The sequence below is a fragment of the Manis javanica genome, chromosome 4 (genome assembly GCF_040802235.1).
Source record: "Manis javanica isolate MJ-LG chromosome 4, MJ_LKY, whole genome shotgun sequence".
NCBI classification, from domain to species: Eukaryota; Metazoa; Chordata; class Mammalia; order Pholidota; family Manidae; genus Manis; species Manis javanica.
The window spans coordinates 167,118,143-167,141,078 of record NC_133159.1 but is presented as its reverse complement, the minus strand read 5'-3'; the positions used below and the strand labels follow the sequence as shown (position 1 = coordinate 167,141,078).

The following is a 22,936-nucleotide window of genomic DNA, read 5'->3' as shown; positions in this document are numbered from 1 at the left end:
TCAAATGTTTGCCTCTACCAAACTAATTTAACAAACACTTCTTATTCATTACACTTATTAATATCTTGCCTTACACTATTCTGAGGGATACAAGTTAGGATAAGGTTTAAATGTGACCTCTAGGGTCCCTTTCTGTGCTTATGATTCTATTAATTCTAAATTGCAATATTGGTTCAAGGACAAACTTCCACCTAACACAAGTACCACTTGGGACACAAAAATATATCCCTCGGGCAGTTTCTCAACCTTAGACTACTGACAACTTGTGCTGAATAATTTTTTGTTATGAGAAGAGGGGTTTCTCCTGTGCATTGTAGGACACTACCAGCATCCCTGGCTTCCACCCACTAAATGCTAGTAGCACTCTCCTACAAATTATGACAACCAAAAATGCCTCCAGACATGTCAAGTGTCCCCTTGTGGGCAAAATCACACTTTCCAATTGGGAACCACTGCCTAAAGATATAAACTCGAGGCAGATAAATATACAGACAGGTAATTCTTTCCAGAAAGCAAAACATATCCAATTGTTTCAAATATTGCAAGTCAGTACCAACTCCACACCTACAAATGAAAAGCTTTATTCCTTCTAAGTTCCCAAGACAGAACTCCAGGTATACAAGAATAATCTGCCAGCACCCACACTGCAAAATTTTTGATAAACTACAGAGAACCAAGGTGAAGGGTCTGGCCATTTGGCTGGCCAACAACTGCACTTTTACTGAAAACAGAAGCAAAAATCAGATGGGGAAGAAAAGTTTGTTCATAATGTGGCTTCCCCTACCTCTTCCCCACCATTACCTCATTACTCTGCACAAAGCAACAAAAGAAACTGGAGGAGGAAGGATGGTTAGGGAAGTGTCTGTGAGCTTGTCAAAATTTCAGTTGAAACTTGAAAATTAACTAAAATTTCATATGTAAAAGGGAAGGGCAAGAGAATGGTACATATGGCATTCAAGTAAGAGGAAATGGCATGGGAAAAAGTAAGGCTGTGGGAAAACACAAGACATGCAGGAGGTTTTTAGAAAAATGACCAATTTGCTTGAAATCCAAAGTATATTTTAATAGCACAAGTAGTATAGGAAAAGAAAAAAATGGCAGTCTAAAGCCAGATCATTAATGAACAACCTTGAATAGCCAGCCTTTTCTCAGATTTAAAGGCAGCAAAATGTCATTAAAGTTTTTTTCAAATGGGGAGTGACACATTAGATAACTGTGCTTTAGAGAGACCAGCTAGGAAAGATGGTTTAAAAAAAGCAAAAATGCAAAGACAATCAAGAAGCTAGTGCAATCCAGAAAGAATGCAACAAGAACTTTAAGGTGGTCACACCACAGCAGAATGGTCAGTTTCCTCCAAGCTTAAAATCCAGAAATTGGAAGGGGCTGAAGTCTGCACACGGGTCAAATAAGTGATACAAACAGAAAACATAAAGGCTCTTAGAGATAGAAGTCTCTTCCAACATAACTTCACCTCCTTTAATGATGAAATCCTTCATTCATTTCTCATAACACTATTCAGTTTTGGTACATCTTCTCTATTCCGAAGGCTACCAACCCAAACCCCATGGGTCATCACTCACAACGAAATTATCCTAGCAATTTCCTAACACCTTAGTCCTCCAATCTATTCCATACCTTTTCAACACCTCACTTTTCTCTTATCCAGAAAAGCTCCTAGTGCCTTTTTCATGAGTCCCAATTCTCCAAGATGAAAACTTAGAACAGTCTTAGAGCATGTGCATCAGGTGGCATGGACCTAGAACTGACCCGATCCCCAAATCCATAGTCTTTGTGCTGCTCATTTACCTTTTAGGCCCCAAACATAATTAATCCTTCAATATACAGCACCTCCACAAAACTTTTCCACATTATTCAGATTCACATTGCTTTCTTTCTGCTTAAATTGTTATCATGCACTTAAAGTCCCTATCACTCAATTCAAATTACTGGAATGTTCCCTAATCATCGATGTCTTAGTTCTATTTCCACAATAGGCAATGTACTTAGTATCCTTCTTTCATCAGCTCCCTAACTGCATTTAGAGCCTGGTGCACTGTAAGCACTTACTGACTGGGCTACAGTAGTCAAAAAAGACCTAGTGAAGTGGGCCTTCAATGTAAGTAAGATTTTGCTAATCAGAGAAAGATGAGGAAATTCGAATCAAGAAACTGACACAATCAAAACAACAGGGATCTGGGAGATGATCACCTGAGTGAACCAAGTGGCACACATACAGCTTCTCAGGAAGAGGAAGACAGGAAGAAAACAGCTACGTAGTGATTTAATGAAATACTGAAAGCTACATTATGGGACACACTACAAAGTATTTCTTTGCCATGGAAATACATACATGTAAGTTATAGAATACAATACAGAGAGGCAAAATTTTTATTATGGAACAAAGAAATAATGCGGACTTCACAACCCAGTCCCTAACACATTTTTTCTATGTCAACAGGTCCTCTTAACTGAAAAAGTTTTATAATTACTAAGCTATAATACAATAGCTCTGACTGGAGAATAGATTATTACGACTGCTGCCAACATCAACAGACCTTTTACATGTCAGTCACTGTGCTAAGTGTTTTACATATACATTCTCATTTAATCTTCACAGTAACATTATAAAGTACTCTCATTCTTGTTTTATAGATTAGGAAACTTGGATGCTCAAAAGTCAAGTGATGTGTCCAAGATCACACAGTTACTGAATTGCAAAGGCAGGATTCCAATTCAAATCTCTTAACTAATTTTGATTATTATACTAGGTAGATTAAAGCTAGGTTTAAATTGGAAGGGCCTTAATTGCTAGACACTGGATTTCAAATTTTAGTCTTTGGAGTAAAGTCAATGAAGGAATGAATACCAACTTATTATGTCCAATGAATATCTTATTAAAATGCTTACAGCACTCAAAGCACCCCACTTAGTGCCTACAAGGACCAGCAGAGAGACACCACACTGTGTGATTAGGAAATGGAAAGGGGGACGGCATCACATTAGGGAATCCTCACACAGGCTGACAGTGGCTGAGGTCATAAAAGGCTTCCCAGAGGAAACATCTAAGATGAAACCTAGAGAATTAAGTAGGGCCCAGCAACCCCCATTCAGCTACTCCAAGCATCCCCTATCAAAAATCCATTCCCTGTCCCCAACGCAAAATCCAAAACTAATTCCTGTTCCTCAACACTCCCTATGTGAGTGAATCCAGATCCGTCACAGATTTAGTCTATAATAGATAATCTCATTTAAATATAGACATGAATAACAGAAAGACTACAGGATCTCATGGTCTAATATTGGAGGCACTAAGAATTATAGCAGTTTTATTAATGCCAAAGAAATAAAACAGTAGATACAAAGGTAATCCCGTATGATAAAGCACTGTTTTGACTGGAGGGGTCAAGAAAGGCTTCCAGAAAGAGATGACATTTCTGACTGAATTTTGAAGGCTGAAGAGGGAGCATTCAATAGGCAGAATGACAGGCACTTTCATTCTATCCTTTATGCCACTGCCTTAGTTCAGAACCTCATTATGTACTACAGTAATCCAGGCAGTAATAACCTTCCAACTTTTCTTTCTTCCTGTCTTAGCAAGCCTTCAATCTAGCGTCCACTACCAAAATGACTATTAGAAAGGAAGGAAGGGAGAGAGAGAAGAAAGAGAACAGGTATCTGACTATGCTGTGCTCCTGCTTAAAATCCTTCAGCAGCTATAGGCTAAGAATGAATCCAAACCCCACACAGCATGTATTTGCTCCTTTTTTAGACTCACCCTCACCCAACCTGTCCCCATTTCAGCCACCTGAATCTTATAGTTCCTGGCACTTCCATGCCTTGCACCTTTGTTCATGCTTCTCTTCTGGCTTCAAGACCACGTGCCCTTTCATGTATTCCCCATTCATTCCGGGTTAAGTTAGGGATCCTTTCCTCTCTAGGGTCTTTTCCGCACTATGACACCCTGGACACAGCTCATAATGTAACATAAACTCCCAAATTTGTCTGTCCCCTCCTTCCCTAGATTGTACACTTCTTAAAAGGAGGGTTTTGATTTTTTTAATCTCCATCCCCTACATGAAGTACTGTAGCTGGCAGGCAGTGGACCAGTTGAGCATTGTATATTGAAAGCATCAGATGGAGATCCATTATGAAGTTAATGGGGATGTCTGATCATAAAGTGGTAACAACCTAAGAAGAAGCAGGTTTTCAACTCAATCTAGGACAGACCTCATCTACTTCAAATTCCAGTCATTTACATTGCCAAGCACCTGCACTTGGATTGGCGAACTTTTTAACTGTACTTTTAAAACTATTTGGTTACATAAGCTTTTTGAAGGCACTAGCTATCTGAATTTTAGATGCAATTACCCAAACTTTCATCAAGTAACTGCACTTCTAGGAGCCTATTCAACAGAAAAAATAGTCTCACTGATAAAGATGTATACACAATTCTTTCACTGAAGAATAACACCATCCACCAAAACACCTCTGAACTTAAAAAAAACAAAACACTACCTGAATATTATGCAGTTACTTAAAAACAGAGCTATATATGTTGATATAAAAAACCTCTATATAGCTAAGTGGAAAAAAAAAAGGTCAAGTCACATAACAAGTATAATCCCATTTGAAAACAAAATTGTTTTGAAGGACTACCTATCAAAATATCTGCTGGTGTTTATCCTATTTCTAGTCTACACTGAATTCAAATTTCCTACCAGTCCGACTCATAAAAGGCAAAGAGGGGAAAATACACTTTTATCTCATCTCTTTCTAACAAACTTTAATAATACAAGTACTTCTGAACACTCTAAAAACAGAGACTTCTTGAAGGGTCCAAGCAATTTCAATAGATTATTCTTGGGGGTGGGGAAGAATCCTTAACCAGAATCCAGGAATTCCACTGAAATGTAACTTATTCCTTTACAGTATTGAACTGATGATAAAAAATAAATTTTTCCAACACCAGGGAAATGTTAAAAGTCAATACTAACACCCTTCTTTCATTCCCTTGGGAGGCCAATGGGAAAACTAGGAGGTAAGAAGTAAATCAGTACCTGAAAATAACAACAGTCCAGGTTTATGTATATGTACATACATATATATGCTTAAATTCTTCAAACATCCTCAGTTATCCATGGTAATACATAATCAGTTTAATGAAACTTCCCTGACACTTCAACTTATCAGACCAGTATTTCTACAAAGTCTCTCTACTAGCAAACATCAGAAACTAAGTAGCTTTTTTGCCTCTGTACCTTCACACCCTAGGGTATAGGTATTAAAAAGCAGTCACAAAGGCCAAATAGCAAGTAGCAAGAGAAAACTTGGGCATCAGTTATTAGAAATTCAGTTTTTAGAAATTTCTGGTTTAACATCCTAACAAAATTATTATTCATCTCTTTTATTCCCCAACACTTTCCCTCCAACTGAATTTAAACAGGTCTGATCTTAAGCAGCTCCCTTTAAAAAAAGAAATTAAAAGGTGAAGGACGCAAAAGTAAGTTTGATTCCATTCAAGCAACTTTTTCCAAACAAAGGCAGAATCTGCCATACTTAAATTCAGAGTGAGATCTCATTTGGGATTCCTGGTTCAAGTAACAACCAGAGTTTTTTATGACGTTTAGATAAAACTGTACTGAATTTACCTCCACCTTGCATTTCCTGACTTGACTCAAAAGCTTGGGGAGAAACTCTATTAAACTGAAGAAAAAAAAGGCAAGTATACAGTCAACAACAATAAAATATATAGCTAACTAATTTTCAGCTAATAATCCCCTCATAGGCTAGGGCATTCAAATACTAAAATTGTATGGAAATAAAAGTTGTATGGAGCTAGTTTAAAATCTTGGAAAAGCAAGGTTTGCAGAAGGCAACATTTATTGAGCAGCTATTATTCGCCGGACACTGATAGAACAAAGAAACAAGAATTTAAAACTCCTCCACCTTGAAGGGATTCTTGGCATAAATGTTTAAAATCTTCACATGCAATTTTTAAGCTTTTCTTTCAGACTATACAAGTTTGTTTTTCTTGATAATAAACATGAGATGTGCTCTCTACTTTGAAGTCCTCATACCATGCATTTTAGCTTTACTTTTACTATCTCAAAGAGACAAGAAAAAGCTTAACACATAAAGAAAAAGTATCTATTTCAGGCCTTCTTGAAGTCTAGGCTTATTGATAAATCACAGGTTATTGGCTTATTATACCCTGTACATTTTACGTTACCTACATCTTAAAAAACAGGTACATGGCATAATGTAGGAACAAAAGATAACTGAACTGGAAATTAAGTGACCTTCCCAACCATGCATAATGGTTCTTTCCATGACCCACAATTCTCCACACAATCTGCAAGTGATACCAAAGGATGCCATTTACCTCCTACCTCTCTTTATGGCCTTCAAATGTTGGTGACCTCTCAAACAGTGGGATATTTGTCCTTTCTGACCATTACTATGGCTCACTGAGTTTTGATCTCACAATTCAGGGACTGGGAAGTACTGATGAAAAGAGTCTTACTTTGTGTTACAAATTATTACAACTCTAAGCAGGAATATTTTTTTGTACAACTTTTAGTATCCCAGAGGCTAATAAACAACTTGTAAAGACAAAAACTATAATTTAAACATACATCTTCAGAGAAACAACATCATGTCTCAAAAACCAGTCTTAATATAAATTTCCAAAAAATAGTTACAGTTCTCTTTCAGGGAAAGGAGATAGTCCAAATACTCTGCCCTGCCACAGTAGGCAGGCCAGGTGTTTGGGGTCATTTTATTAGAGACACCTGCACTGTACTCCTTCAAAAAGTGATCACATAAAAGGGCACTAATGTAAAATGTCCTCCCTGAGACCTAGAACAGTAAAACCAAGCAAAGCAGAAACTTGCTTAAAATAGAGAAAGAGAGCAAAGGTTCTTTAAAATTCTAAATAAACCACTCAATGATGAGATATGCTCTGGGGCAATCAACCAAAGACCACATACTTAGTTTGCACGATTCCCTCCTTTCCAAACTCAAGGGAATGGAGAGACCCTTACAGGGAAAAAAATCAATTAATTAAAAAAAATAAATACCTCTCCTTTTCTCTTTCTCTGTCTCCAGGAAGGAAGTCACTTAGTTTCTGTGTCCTAAAGGCCTTAACCAAGAAGAAAAAAAATAACCCCTACCAAACCCACCAAGGAAGCTGACTAAATATAAGAGATATAAGCATTACTCTCTCTCAACACAGTATTTTCAATGACTATTGTTTAGCAAATCCAATATGGATTAGTAGGTCCTTTACATACTAGTATCTGTTCTAGTATAACAAGATAACTCAGCTTTACTCACCAAAGTTCCTACCTTCTCAAACCAGCTTCAACAACCACAATGGCACTACGTTTACAGGTTATATGAAGTCGTTATATCAAAAAGAACAAATCTAAAACAAATCTAAAACTTGCACAAAAATACACTTAATATCTCTGTGTCAACCCAATAAAATCAAAAGGATGTAGAGAGACACTGGTTATGGTGTTAACTAACGTTACTAGAGATGTAAGAGCTTTGGCAGTGTCTGAAGAAGAAAAAATTAGTTATCTTCCTTTCTTTTCAACTGAGGAAAAGTTCAAAAGCGAACTAAGGCTTTCTCATATTTTAGATTCCAGAATTTTCCTCAACAGTATAATGATAATTCATCTAACAATCAAAGCTCTGCAGGCTTAACCATAAAAATAATGTGTGTAGGCAGGAAGAAAGAAAATGAGACAACAATTTCGCATCTTACTTTGGTAAAGCACAAAAGTCAAATACTAATGTTCCGAATAAGGCTTTCAGGAAAGATTCAGGAACACTTCCAAATACTTCACTTAATAGATTTGTATAGGTGGAAGGACCAAAAACTCCACCCTACCTCACGACTTGAGCAATATTTAACTGAGCACTCTTTAAACTGTACAGACACAAATCAAAATTACTTTTTTCAACAGTTAAATGAGGTGGTCATTAAAGACCAACTATCTTCACCTTAACACAGATGTCACGTCTAATGCTTCCCTTCAAAAAGTGCACACTTGGGAAATAAAGTTAACCACCTCGAATCATGAGATCACTAACAAATACACCAAAAATATGCTGAAGATCACAGGAACTGCATACTTTGTTGGATAAACCCAGTGGAACTCAAAATCAGAATTCCACAACAAGGAAGAGTTATCCCACATTTATATCACTTTTTTTTTAAATTCCCAAGGGATAAGCATTTTTACCTCACATTATTTTTAGAACTACACATCACACTGTATATATCACATGACATGATGTAACTGTTAGCAAAGAAAATGGCCCAAACCATTGAAAATATACATTGTAAGAGGAAACAAATCAATGCATACTTAATCACTACAGTTCATATTTATTTTTACTTTAATATGCTTAACTCGTATTTTTTTTAATTGGAAGGTGACTAGTAACCCAAGTAGAAACAACAGAGAAATGTACTTGGTATTTTAAAAGACAAGAATTTACACAATTATTGGGAAGACTATTACGAAGAAACATAGAACACAACATTCTTCTAAAGAACTATAGGATTAAAATCAAAGTCTCTGGATCCAAAATTCAACAGAACATAATGAAATACCTTTAGGTAGGAAAAACAAATTACTCAAAAGCATTCACTGTTGTTAGGAAAAAAGAAAAACAGTTTTAATGATAACGCCTGCAGACAATTGAAAATTTCTAAATTGGTCAGGTAAAAACGGAACCAAGTATACAGGGAAGGGAAACACACCCATTAAGGCTTTGTAAATAGTGGTATTTCAAATGACCCAAAAAGCAGAGAAAATCAGAAACTGCAGACTATTCTGAGAAATGGAAAACATTCCAATGTACTACTTTCCATACTTCAAAGTGCTTTAGAGACGAAGTTCTCTAACAATCCATATCATGATTATGCAAGGCAAAGATTATGTAATTTTATCGTTTATTATAAATGTTCTCCGATTCTAAAACTAAAACGTTTTGATTTCTCCAATGGGGAAAGGGAAGGCTCTAACCAGGCTACAATTTTAAAATATAAACACACACCCCAAAACAAACAAAAAACACAATGATTGCTAGCCACGTGACAAAGGAGATGGCAACACCAGGATTGTGAATGGAGAGGAAAGAGGCGAGGCAGGGGGACTGGGGAGATTTCTCGGAACTTTGGGGACCTCGAGGTTCGGGTCTCCCCACCCTTAAGATACCAAACTCAAACCCTACGAGTTGCACTGTTAAGACTTTCAAGTACTGTTTTATTATCAGATCACGAAAAATGCTCCAGTGACCTCCAGAATAAAGGGGAGAAAAAACAGGGGAGGAGGAAAAGAGAGCAATTTAAAGTGGCGCCATCATGTCACCCTTCTCCCCTAAGGCAATCAATAAGCAATAGTTAAGTAATGTGTTTCCCCAAAAAACCACACTGGGATCCCGACAATGGAAAACAAAAGGATTTTTAAGTAAAACATAAGGATTGGGTTGTTTAGCGTATGAAAAACAATCAAACTACATGCTGGAGAATCTAAAGACCGTCAGCCGGAAAACAGGCCCCCCAAACTCACTTAAAAGCAAACAAATGTCTCTTCCTCTTTAGTTAAAAAAAAAGTCCGCCTGAGAGACGAGATCTGAAAACCTAAGTGACCTTAATTTACAGGCAACAAAGATAATGAAACAAATAACTACCTTACTAAACAATCAAGAGTTGTGATACACAACCGTGAAACGAGCAAGATGTGTGTTTAGAGCAGAGAAAGGCCTTCTGCAGTCAAAAGAAGTTCAAGGCGAGACCCAGAGTTTGTTTGGATTTTTCTACGGGAACAAATCGTGTTCTTAAGGCCGCATTTTTAAATAGAACGCCAAAGGAAAAGCTGGCGAACGAGGCGGCAGCTGCTGGGGAAGGGCCCCCGCACACCCCCGCCCTTGGGGCGACTCCCCAGCCCCGGACCCGCAGCGGGGAAGCCCGGAGAGGCCATTTAAAGTTCCGGGGGTTTTTCCTGCCCAGCCCTGCCTTTCTAGTTACAACTAACAAAGAGAGGGAGAAATGGGAGCCACAGGGAGAGCGAGGAGAAGGAGAAAGGGCAGCGGGAGGAGGAGGAGAGGAGCAGCACCTACCACGTGATGGAGGAGCGCTGCCCGGGAGGATTCAGCCCCACAAAATGGGCGCAGTTTGCAAACAGCCCCCGGCTTGGGTGCCGAGGGCCGGCGGCGGCGGGCGGGGGCGCGCAGCGGCGGCGGCGGCTCCGGCGCGGGCCGCCGCTCTCCTCCCCCCCGGCGCCCGGAGCCGCCCTGACTTTCCGGGCGGGGGGGCGAGGCGGAGGGGGAGGGGAAGGCGGCGGCGGCGGGGAGCGGCCGCTTTTTCTTCTCTGTCGGGCCCTTTCTCTGGCCTTCCTCGGCTCCGGCGGGGTCCGGCCACGGCCGGGGACCGCAGCCCGGCAGGGAGGACGGGCGGGCGGGGGCAGAGGGTGAAGCCGCCCCCCCGCCCCGCACAAACAAGCGCCGCCGTCTGCAGCCCGAGCCCGCACCCCGACCGCCACCCCCGAACGCCTCTTCCCGGCCGGGGAGCGCGCTCCGGCCGCCCCCCGCGCCGCCGCGGCGAGTCGACTCGGCTTCGCTAGGGTGCTCGGTTCTCCCGCCGGCTCCACGAGCGGTGGCGGCGGTGGCGGCGGCACTGGGAAAATGGCGGCCGAGCTCCTTTTCCCTCCCCCCCCTTTAATCTGAAGCGGAGGGAGAATGGAGCGAGCGAGCGGGCGAGCGCCGGGGACACGGGGAGGAGGGACAGCAGCGCCTCCGCCGGCTGCGGCTGCGGCGGCGAAGGGCCGCTCCGCCCCGGCGCGCCGCCAGGGGGCGCCTGCCGCGCCGCCCCCGCGGGCCGCCAGGAGGCGCGGCCGCTGCCGCCGCCGCCGCCTCAGTCATGGCTCCACGCCGCGGCTGCTGCCTCTGCACCTCCATCTGCGGCGAGGTCGCGTTGTCGGGACCCAGCTGCTCCCAGACGTGCAGCGACCGCACGCGGCACTGCGGCAGCGAGGAGCCCCTTGCTCCGGCCGAGGTGAGGCTAACCTGAAGCACTGACGCCGTCACATTCCCTCGGCGCTGGGGCTGGCGCGCGGGCTTTAAGGGGCAAGGCGGGCTGGCGCGGCGGAGCAACAGAACGTGACCGAGGAACTGTTTGCACTGTGTAGTAAATTAGGCTAATGCCGTCGGTGCCACACTATTCCAGGGCTAAACGGGCGCTCTATCGGATAGGAAGCTCTCTGGCCAGTGCAGCGCTTTCCGCCGCCCTTTGTCCTAGCAGCCTGCCTCCGTACACTGCAGCACGCCTGGGCACTAGCCCCAGCGCAGGGCTCCGCAGGCGCCAGCGTAGAGGGGAGGGGAGGGGGAAGGCGCACGTCATCATTGCGCAGGCGCGGACCAGGGCCCGCGCCGGGCCAGCCCGGGAAAGGACTGCCAGGAGCTAGAGGGGAAGTGATGGCCCACCAGCGCCTGGCCCGCTGGGAACTGTAGTTTTCGTTGAGAAGCACGCGTCTTGTTTTGAGTGTCACGGCTTGGCAGATCCGCCAAAACAGGCAAATGGCATTACACAATGAGCATTTTACGCTTCCTGTCGCCACCAAAAGGAAGTTCACTGCTATGCTAAAAGTTTAACAAAGAACTCCGTAGAGAAACCCAAATCTCACAACAAAAACAAACTTCCCACTTTCCTACCAGAACTGGTTTAAAGTGGTGGCACTTTATAATTTCTCATGACCAGTTTGTCCGTACAGTATTTTATTCCTTTCCCACATGGCCTTAAAATAATGGAACTTTTTCTAGATTAAAAAAATTCAGCAATATAATGCAAACTGTCACATTTACACAAATTATAATTCACCCAAAAGATAAATTCAGTGCCATGAGATTTAAAAAAAGGAACTCTGGGATTCACCATATTACTTTAAGTGAAGAAGAAAATGTTTCCAACAATTAAATCATCAAATTAAACAGATGAGGGGCAAGGCACTTAACAAAAAGGAAGATGAGAAATGCTCAGTACTGTTTTGTGGCTTACCAGAACCAGTATCCGGTGTTATGCATCACATCTGTTAGTCAAAAAAGCACCCTGACAGTTTTAGTCCTCCCACAAAGTTACATACACTAACTCACCAGCTCCTTCAGCATCTGCATCTATGTTTCTGTGAGTTTCCATCTATACTCTTAAAATCACACACTGAATCATAATCATGGTTCTAAGATATCAAAAGCAAGCAGCTAAGTAAGTCACAGGGTCAAATTACACAAAGAATAAACACACACACACACACACACACACACACATATACATACTTGTATACACATACAACAGAGATCCTAGTCTTGGCTTGTTAATTTACAATCCTGGGGAAGAAAAATTTAGTTAAATTTGTACATTTAAAAATGTACAAATATAGCTCCATATAACTGGTAGTCCCACAAAATACAGCAGAACGGTGTTTAACACAAAATTCCAGGACCAATAGATGGCGAACTAGAGCCCTAATCAGAGAATTCTGCAACCTAAATGAGCAGAATGAAAAGCACCAAATAAGGCAAAGCCCTTTGTAGTTATGTTCAGACACCCACCACAAAATAATCTTACTACTGCTTCAACTCTTAAAACTCAACTGCCAGATTTAATAACCAAGTAACCAATATTACAAATAACCAAGGTTACAAAATACAATGTCTCAACAGATTCAGGAAAAGGTAGAAATGATCCTTTTAAAACATGTATTTTGGGGAAAAATAAATTCCAACTTTCCCTCTCTCACTGCTTGGTCCAAGAGTCAGGAGTTCACAGTGTTTGTGGTATTTAAATCAAACCAACCTGTTTTACTTTGTTATCTCAAATCAGATGTCTTTCTCCTTAAGCACCAATTTTTACAAATAAGAGCAAAGATAAGCCACTACAGACAGAACTCCTAGGGAAAGAAATACATTTTCTTAAAATTTCTCCCAGAAACACAGTGTATGTTAAGGCTGATTAAAGACAAACACACTTTCTATAACTAACCCTTGAACGTGGGTTTGAACTACACAGTGGATTTTTTACAATAAATATACTAGGAAAGTTTTTAGAGATTTGTGACAATTTTAAAAAACATTTTATTTTCTCTAGATTACTTTATTGTAAGAACACTATAATGTAATACATATATAAAATATGTGTTAACAAACTGCTTATGTTATCAGTAAGGCTTCTGGTCAACAGTAAGCTAGTAGTAATTAAGTTTTTGGGGAGTCAAAAGTTAAAATAAGATTTTTGACTGCACAGCACCCCTAGCCCCAGCAACCCCCATGCTGTCAAGGGGGGGGTCAACTATAGTAACTTATCAAATTGCTCCTGGAATAGTCAATGTGGTTGACTCTGCTATCCACTCTATCCTAATGGATTAGTTTTAACCCATTCTTTTTTAAAATGATACGTTGGGAATGGCCATGGAACCCAATCCTAATCAATGAGATGTGAGTGGAAGACCACTAGAAAGCTAGGAGAGAATTGTGAGAAAAGCTTCTTCAATCCTAAAGATGAGATGAGGAAGAAATAATCCCTCTTCCTTAAGACAGTGCTAAACATGGTAACTCTAACTGCTACAGTCACAGTACAGCAAGCCTGAAGATGCCACCAACATCAAAGGGGGACAGAATGGAGAGCTGGCAAGAACCTTGGTCCTTCGTGACAGGATTAAGCCATTATATCAAACAGTCCTGACATCTGGACTTCCAGCTACATGAGAACAATGTAACAACAAACATTTCTTTATCGTTTAAGCCAATTTAAGTTTGTTATACCTGAGGTCAAAAACATACTAATTATTTTCTCATATTTTAGAACATTTGCATTATATTACTTTATTATTTATATTGTCATATTACATCTTTATTAGTTATTCCTCAGAAAAGCCCTCCCTTTTATATACAACTCTGTACCCATACATGTGTTCATTATGCCTAGAAAAAGAGGATCATCCCTCCTTATCAACATTCCTTGTTCATTCCTCTCCCCAAATCCTCCTCAAATTTTTTTTCCTTCAAGATGTGTCATGTTCCATGACACCGCCATTATCATTTACTTACTTCACTTAACAATAACATAAATAATTGGTACTGTAATACCCTGTTGTTGTTTAATGCTCTCTGTAATTCCTCTGAGGTTGTTTTCACATATCAGTCTTACCTCCTGAAGCTGGCCTAAGCTGAAAGCCCCTAAAACAGGAACCACGTTATTCCAACTTCAGATTTATTACTCTCATCAATACAATAAACATATTCCAAAAAGGCACTAACTTTCCCAACATGAACCTTCTGAAAGCCAGAAATTCTTAAACAGAACATTCTACCACAAATTCAGTACTTCACATTTCCATGCTAATCTCAAAAGGACAGGGGATTATTCTGATCTGCAATTATTAGGTTAACTCAGAAGAAAGTTCTAAAGCCTAAACCATTTCGTTTCAAAAGGATAGGGACCCATTTTTGTTATTTACCCCTGCATTCCAGGAACCTAGTGCAGAGCTTTGCCAAAACAGGCACTTCACTGAGTAAGTGAAAAAAGGTGTAGCGTTGTAATTAAGAGTACAGGGTCCAGAGGTAGCCCTAGATTTTATCCTGCCTCCATGACTTATCAGATGTATTACTGAAAAAGTACTTAATCTATAAGCCTCAGTTTCTACTCTGTAAAAAGGAGATAATAATAGTGCCCACCTCATAAGTTTAACTATTACTATTATTAATTAATGAAGCTATTTTCCAAAGTTTAGTAATTGAAAGTTTAAAATATGAGGTAAGTGAAGGTCAGTACCTCTTCCATAATTTAAGCTTCAAATCCCTATCTACAGATTTCAGTAAACAATGTTTTCACCCATAAACTCAGGCAACACAATATGCAAAAATACTTTGACCTCCCTAAAAACATACTTTAATTTTGAAAAAGATTATATATAATCATAAATCTAAAGCCATATAAAAAATGTTCAATGCATTTATTCAAAAATATTTAGTGAGCACCTATTAAGCTAAAGACCTTTTTCCAGATATCATAGAAATGAACACACCAATCTAGGACAATATTAAAATTATAAAAGAAAGATCTTTAAACTGAAATTGATACATGTGCTCATATTAATATGTAACCAGCTAAATATTAAGTAGAACAGACAGAATAAAATGAATAAAAGTTAAAAAAATTAATTTTGGATATAGAAGGAATATGGAAGACCATCTAATTCAAGAGAGAACAGTTAGGAGACTGCCCAAAGCCTCAAAGCTGAAGGAGATGCTCGGTTCTGGCTCTCGTCCTCCAATTCTCACGTCCCCCACTGTATCACCTGTCTATTCTAGAGTTATATCCTTCCAGCAGAAACATGCCACACACTTGGCCATGAAGAAGTGCAAACATGATAAAGGTATTAAACCCAAACAATACTACCTATTTCAGTTTCACAAGTACCAAGATTTCTCAAGGGCAAGTAAAAGAAAATTCTCACACTGATTATAATGACTATGAAGCTCAGAAATTAATTTTTTTCATTAAATGGAGGTTTCAACTGATTCAAAATATTATATATTCTGTACTCAGTCCAGCAGCAACAAACTGTCTGTAAGATTAAACAACTTAAGGCATTTGAAAAACTTTTCTAAATGGCAAAGTATTAAAAGAATGCATGGCATTCCTTAGTTTCAATCCCACCTAAAAAGATAATTTTCTTCCTCATACTAAAGATACAGACTCCCAAATTTACATAAAGATAGTATCTTACCATTTCACCATAGATGTGATCCAATAACTCATTGAGGAAAAAAACTAATCTTAGCAGCCTCATGATTTAAGAGTGTTAATAATGAGAAAAACAAAGTTTTACAGATTGACCCTAAAAGCAATCCTAAATCTGGAAATAACTTATCTTGGTATAATTCAGAAGACAGCACTAATATTCAACTGAATACAACTGTACCACTTAAACAAGTCAGGTTCTCAGGCCATCAGCTATATTAAGACCTAACATGCAAGACTGACGGTTTTCACCTCTGCAGTGCAAGATAGTACCTACACAAGCAGACTTAGTCTAGTGCATGCAGTTTAAGCAAGATGTTATATGAATATTTTAATAGCTTCTCAAGTAGTTAAACAAAAAACTAGGTGGATTTTAATTCATTATAATGCTTTGAACTTCAATGTATGACATCTTAAAATTCTCAAATAATTAATCAAAAAAGTTAACTGACCAAATATAATAGAAGGAGTGCCCTAACATACAATTTTGCATATGAGGCAATGTCAAAGGAAACAATGTGCCCAGGACCTAAACGCTACCAGATAATAAACTTGAGTCAGAATTTGCCCAAAATTTAACCGAGAAACTGCCTGGCTTCTTTTCCAAATTTACGTTAAAAGTAAACATGTGGAAGAACTTCAACCCACAAGCAGCCAAGTTGTGGAAGGCCTGATAAAAAAGTCAAAGGGAAAAAATGTTCAAAGACAAAAGAAGGCAACAGATGCACAAGGCAAAAGGCATTGAAGTTTTTTAATTTTGCTGAATTCAAAGTCAAGATGCAACTTCTAAAACTTGCCCTGATGGCATTGCAAACCTAAGGATTCAGGAGATAGCAACACCTACAATGGAGAGGCACACCATTCCTGGAAAAGAATATTACTTTTAATGCACTAATTTCTGGATTCTTGAACTGGGTTCTCATGTATACTCTGGAGCATACAGCTATGGACTAGTGAATAACTGAAGCCACTTAATAAATGGGAGAGACCTTGCTGGAATGTTAATTTAATCAAAGGTTACAGTAAAATCAGATACACTTTTGTTAAAATAAACACAAATATATTACAGAGCAGAATGCAAAATTCTCATTTTTTTCAAGATAGAGCAGTCTTCAGAGAAATGTCTGTGTTGTGACATGGTGCTCTGGACAACCCCAGCCCCTGAGAGTACTTTAAAGGGAAAGTTCGAGAAGCACTGCTTTAGATCATTTATAGAGAAATATGCATGACAAAAAACCCTGAACATACAAATAATAAAACCTGAAAACATCTGGTGTAAAAATTGTTGTGGCACAACATTTAATATATAAATGAAACCACCAGCTAATTAGAACATGCCTGGAATTCAGGAAATGCTAAAGTTCCTGTCTTATCTGTCAGTCCTTTACTAAGAAATCATATATAATTTTCTTAACAGCAGTCTTTTATCATTTCTGAATTAGACGGATACAAATAACAGAACACAATATTCAGTATTTTTAGCCATATTCCAAATTAATTCTCACAACCAAATTTAGACACAAATTTATCTAACAAAATTTGTCCCAAATGAACTAACTTCAACTAGCAGAAGAGAAAAACAAACAACAAAAAAACAGCTAAATGAAACTGTATCTTCTGTAGTATACACAAGAAAAAAATCCTTCTGTGCTGGGGAGGGGAAAAACTACTCGCACTTCCTAGAATATCTATGGTGGCATTATCAAAATGTCATCTTTTGGGTAATATTTAGGCTAGGGCATTAAGTTTTTATAACATGTAACAGTAATACTTATATTCCTGCCTTGAATGATTTTCTTTGATTTTCAATAAAAATGGGTATCTCCTTAGAACCCTATCATTAATTCCCATTCATTTATAAATATTTATTGAGTGCCTACTGAATACTAAATACTGTAGTACTTCTGGGAAAAAATATTGAGTTACCATCATAATCTTTGTGGTAACGAAGAAAAATCCCTTCTATTCACTGATATTTTAAAAGGTTAAAAGTTCAAAGCTAAGAAGGAATTGGACAATAAATAGCAAAATAGCAAAATTTTAGTGCTTTATGTTTCCAATTCCACTCTCTCCTGGCCTCTATTGTGAAGCCTGCCTAAACCACCCCAAGAAGGCTAAAATTACGTATTATTTATGGCAAAAGCAGAATGAAGAAGAAAGCAAGTACCCCAAGAAGTTAAGTATCCTAAGATGTTAAGTGAACCGAACAAGAGACAAGGGTCTACAGTGTTGGCCTAAGCAGCTCTACTCTGAATGTCTCCAAATAGGCAAAAGATCAAGGAAAAGAAAATTTGTGGCTTAATCCAGCTGTATTTAATTCTGTATGCCCCCTTCATTCTCAAGTATTTTGTTATTGCCCTGAGGGGAGGCTTCTAGGTCTCTTTTGACTGTCACAAATTCAATAACATATTATTTCTTAAATATTAGTTATATTAATTATTATCTTCATTCAGTAATTAGGCAATTAGAATTTACTATTTCTAAATGAACACAGAAAATTAAACCAAAATTATCTCAAGATGAAGTCAAGAACACATCTCAAATCATTTGATAAAGCTGTTATTACCCTGACACAAAACCAAAGACATCAAAAGAAAACTTCAGACCAAAATCTCTTATGGCTATAGATGTAAAACCCATGAACAAAACACTAGCAAATGAATATCAAGGATCATTTTTATGTTTCTACCAGTAACATATGAAAAAGATTGTATACCTTTGATAAGTGTGATTAATCCTAGAAATTCAAGGTTGGTTTAATATCTGAAAGTGAATTAATATAATACACCCTATTAATAAATGATAAAAACCAAATGATCATCTCAATTGATGGAGAAAAAGTGTTTGACAAAATCCAACACCTTTTCATGATAAAAACACACAACAAACCAGGAATTAAAGGAAACTTCCTCAACCTGACAAAAGGTATCTATAAAAAACTCAACAGTTAACATACTTAATGGAAAGAATGAATACTTCCTCCCTGAGATCAGGAAGAAAACAAGGAGGTCTGCTCTCACCGCTTCTACTCAACACTAGTACTAGAGAGTCTACCCAGGGCAATTAGGCATGAAGAAGAAATAAAAAGCATTCAGGTAACAAAGGAAGAAGTAAAACTGTATTTGTACATGACATAAGCTTGTATAAAAAAAATCTTAAGGAACCCACAAATAAACTATTAGAGCTAATAAACAAGTCCATCGATGTTCCAGGATACAAAATCACTAGACAAGTATCAGTTGTATTTTGATAACACTAGCAATGAAAAATCTGAAAATGAAATTAAAACAATTCCACTTACAATGGCATCAAAAAGAATACTCAGAAATGAACTTACAAAAGAAGTATAAAACTCATACTCTGTAAACTACAGAACTTGTCAAAAGAAGGTAAAGAAGTCTGAATTATGTGGGATGACAAAGTGTTCATGGATCAGAAGATGTAACATTGTTAAGATGGCTAATTGATCTTTACATTCATTAGATCCCAGAATACCCAAAACAATCTTGAAAAGAATGAACAAAGTTAAAATACTCATACTTACTGATTTCAAAGCCTAATCCAAAGCTATAGAAATCAAGACATGCGGTGTTGGCATATAGATAAATGGAATATAGTTGACAGTCCAGAAATAAACCCTCCCATTTACAGTTAATTGATTTTTGATAAGGGTGCCAAAAAAATTCAATGAGGAGAAGGAGAAATAGTCTTTTCAGCAAACAGTGCTGAGACAACTGGATAATAACACGCAGTGGAATAAAGTTGGACCCCCATCTCACACCATACACAAAAATTAACTCAAAATGGATTACAGACTTAAACATAAGAGGTAAAAACCATAAAATTATCCTAGAAGAAAACCAGAATAAATTTTCATTATCATGATTAGCAATGGTTTTTAGAAATGGCATGAACAGCACAAGTGACAAGAAAAAAATAGGTAGATTGGACTTCTTCAAAAATGAAAGGACCCTATCCTCGTGTATTAAAGGACCCCATCAAATTGAAAACACAACCCATAAATGGGAAAAAACTTTTGAAAATCATGTGACAAGGTACTTATATCCAGAATATATAAAGAATACTTACAACTCAACAATAAAAAGACAATTCAGTTTAAAAAATGGGACAGAAATAGGTATATCTACAAAGAAGAGATACAAATGTCCAAAAAGCATATGAAAAAAATATGATCATTAGTCATAAGGAAAATGAACACAAAACTGTAAGATGATACCACTGCACACCCACTAGGATAGCTATAATCAAAATGAGGGACTATCATAAGTGTTGCCAAGGATGTGAAGAATTGGAACCTTCATATATTGCTAGTGGTAATATAAAACAGTGTAGCTACTTTGGAAAAGAGTTTGGTGGTACCTCAAAAAGTTAGACAGAGTTACCATGTAACTTAGCGATTCTACTCCTAGGTATATATCCAAGAGAACAAAAAAAGGTGTCCAAACAAAAACTTACTCAAGACTGTTTACAGCAGCATTATTTGTAATAGCTCTGAAAGATTAAAACAACCCAAATGTCTATACTGATTAACAGATAAGCAAAATGGGCCACATCCATATCATTCAGCCATAAATAAAAAGGAATAAAGTACAAATATATGCTACAACATATGAACCCTGAAAACATGCTAAGTGAAAGAAGCCAAAAGAGCACATATCATATGATTCTATTTATATGAAATGCCTAGCATAGACAGGTAAATCATACAGAAAGTAGATTAGTGGTTGCCAGGGGCTAGGGTACAGAAGGAAATAGGGGATGACTGTCAATAAATACAGGATTTCTTTTTGGGGTGCTGAAATGTCCTAAAAGTAGATTGTGGTGATCTATGCGTAACTCTGTGAACAGACTAAAAGAAAACAATTGTATTCTTAAATGGGCACATTTTATGGTATGTGAAATATGTCTCAATAAAGTTATGGTAGGGGGGTGGGAAGGGGGGATGAAGCCAAAATAACACTTAATTTCTAAACAATTTCACCTCATAAAAAAAGTTGAACCACTTGTGAAAATATCAGAAGACAAGCCATAATTCTGTCATTTATTTCCCCTAAGGAGAGTTTACCTCAGAGCACTAATCTGCCTTCAATCTCATTGCCAACAGATTATGTAAGCAAAAATTAGGTTCCCATCAAATTTAAGTTACTCTTAAGTTACTGCCTATGTGAGAAAGAACTGAAAGACCCAAAATGTCATCAATAGGACTAGTCATCTATAGGAATGATATAAACTAGGACAACAGTAAGTGAGTGAAGGATTTATGGAACATAAAATCCTAATACTGGAAGAGTTACTTCAGTGATACAGGATTGAATGTATTATTATTTTAAAAGCCTAAAGAAAAGCAACACTTATCTGTCCAAAGACTATTAAAAGAGATGGTTGGCAAAGCTTCTACAAGAAGATAGTTCAAAGAGAAAAAAACTTGACATTGTTATGCCCAACACTGTCCAGAGTATAAAGAAGATGCCCTGATCCAGAAATACAGAACATAAGAAGAGTTTATGTGCAGACCTGGAAAGAGAATGTGCTCATCAGTTCAACTTATTTCCAAGCCAGATTGATCATTTTATTTTCCCCCATAAATCAGTAATTCTTTTTTGTTTGCATATAGCCCAATATAAATGTGATTAGCATGTAAGTCTATCACCCAGTAATTATTAACTGATAAAATTAGTGCTGGACTGGCATTCAAGTTCTCACCCTACCGCTAAGTAGCTATGTGACAGGGTCAATGACTTCACTGCTCTCAGTTCTTCATGCAGAAAATAAGAAAGTTTGACCGACTTAAAAGTGTCTTTTCAACTCTAAAGCTCAATGATTCAGAAATCTGAAAATTTTAACAATGTGGGGTTCAACACTTTAAATGTTTAACAACACAAAAACTTCTTTTGGAGGGAACTGATATAAAATTTTAAGTAATAAGTATTTTCTCAAAATAAATTAGAACCTCCTACAAAATACACATAGAACTTGGTTCTAAATTATAATCAGAAACTTACAGATAGGACCCACTAGTAATAGAGATAAAAAAGCACACTAAATTGACATTCTGTAAAGTCAGAAAAAACTAAAAATATATTACATGATTACCCAATTTGAGAAAAGAAAATCTGCACTTTAGTTGGATAAAATTAAGTCTAAAAAGCAAATGTGTAACACAAAGCATAGAGGTGGACTTTAAAATACTTTACTGAATACAAGAGATCAAAAAAATCAGGTGCTCAAACTTTTAAAGATTTTTTATATTGCATATATAATAGTTTACAATATAGTGATTTGACATTTATACAAATTATGAAATGATTACCACAATAAGTATAGCTACCATACAAAGGTATTACAATATTATTGGCTAGATTCCCTAATATTGTACTTTTCAATCTCATGACTTATTATATTTTATAAACTGGAAGTTTGTGCCTGTTTTGGCCCTTCACTGTATTTTGCCCATCTCCCTACCCCAACCCCTCTGGCAACTACATTTGTTCTCTGTGTTTATGAGTCTGTTTCTTAGGGTGAGAAGTGGGGGGGTGTTTGTTTCTCTATTTGTTTTGTTTTTAGATTTCACATATAAGTGAAATCATATGGTATTTATCTTTCTCTGTCTGACTTATTTCACTTAGCATCATACCCTGTAGGTCCATCCACTTTGTCAAATGGCAGGATTTCATTCTTCTTATGGCTGAGTAATATTCCATTAACCAAACTACTTACACTGCTAATTAGTGAAGGAGTTGGGAGGAAGGGTGGAGGAAAATGACTTTTCTCTAAATAGAAAGACAATAAAGGAGGAAAAGCAATAAAAGACCATAAATTGTAGCTGATCAGGTACACTAAGACCTATGTCAACAAAACAACAATTAAAATCTTGCAAGAAAATGCAAAGCAACAAAGAGGTGGTTTAAATATATAAAAAGCCAGATGCCAAATAAATACTGGATGGGTCACTTGATAAACAGGATATACACAGTGATAAAAGCAAGACAGCTGATAGTTCATTATTTTAATTTGCTTCAGTATTTACTGAGACAGTATGAGGAAGAAAAACCTATTTCTAAATTACTCTTTAAAGCATACAAATCACCCATAGTGAATCAAATC

General features: G+C 37.9%; 1 protein-coding gene across 7 annotated transcripts in view; it reads right to left on the bottom strand.

Moving 5' to 3' along the window:
• KANSL1 (KAT8 regulatory NSL complex subunit 1) overlaps nt 1-22,936 on the bottom strand; it is a 189,201-nt gene that overhangs the window by 153,382 nt on the left and 12,883 nt on the right. The window contains exon 1 of one of the 7 annotated variants that reach the window (XM_073235720.1): nt 11,083-11,103. The exons of 5 other annotated variants lie outside the window; for them this stretch is intronic. The gene's annotated coding sequence lies outside the window, so the exon portion shown is untranslated. Of the gene's footprint in view, nt 1-10,137; nt 10,291-11,082; nt 11,104-22,936 lie in introns of those variants that run through there. One more of the 7 variants, XM_017662865.3, reaches the window with a different exon arrangement.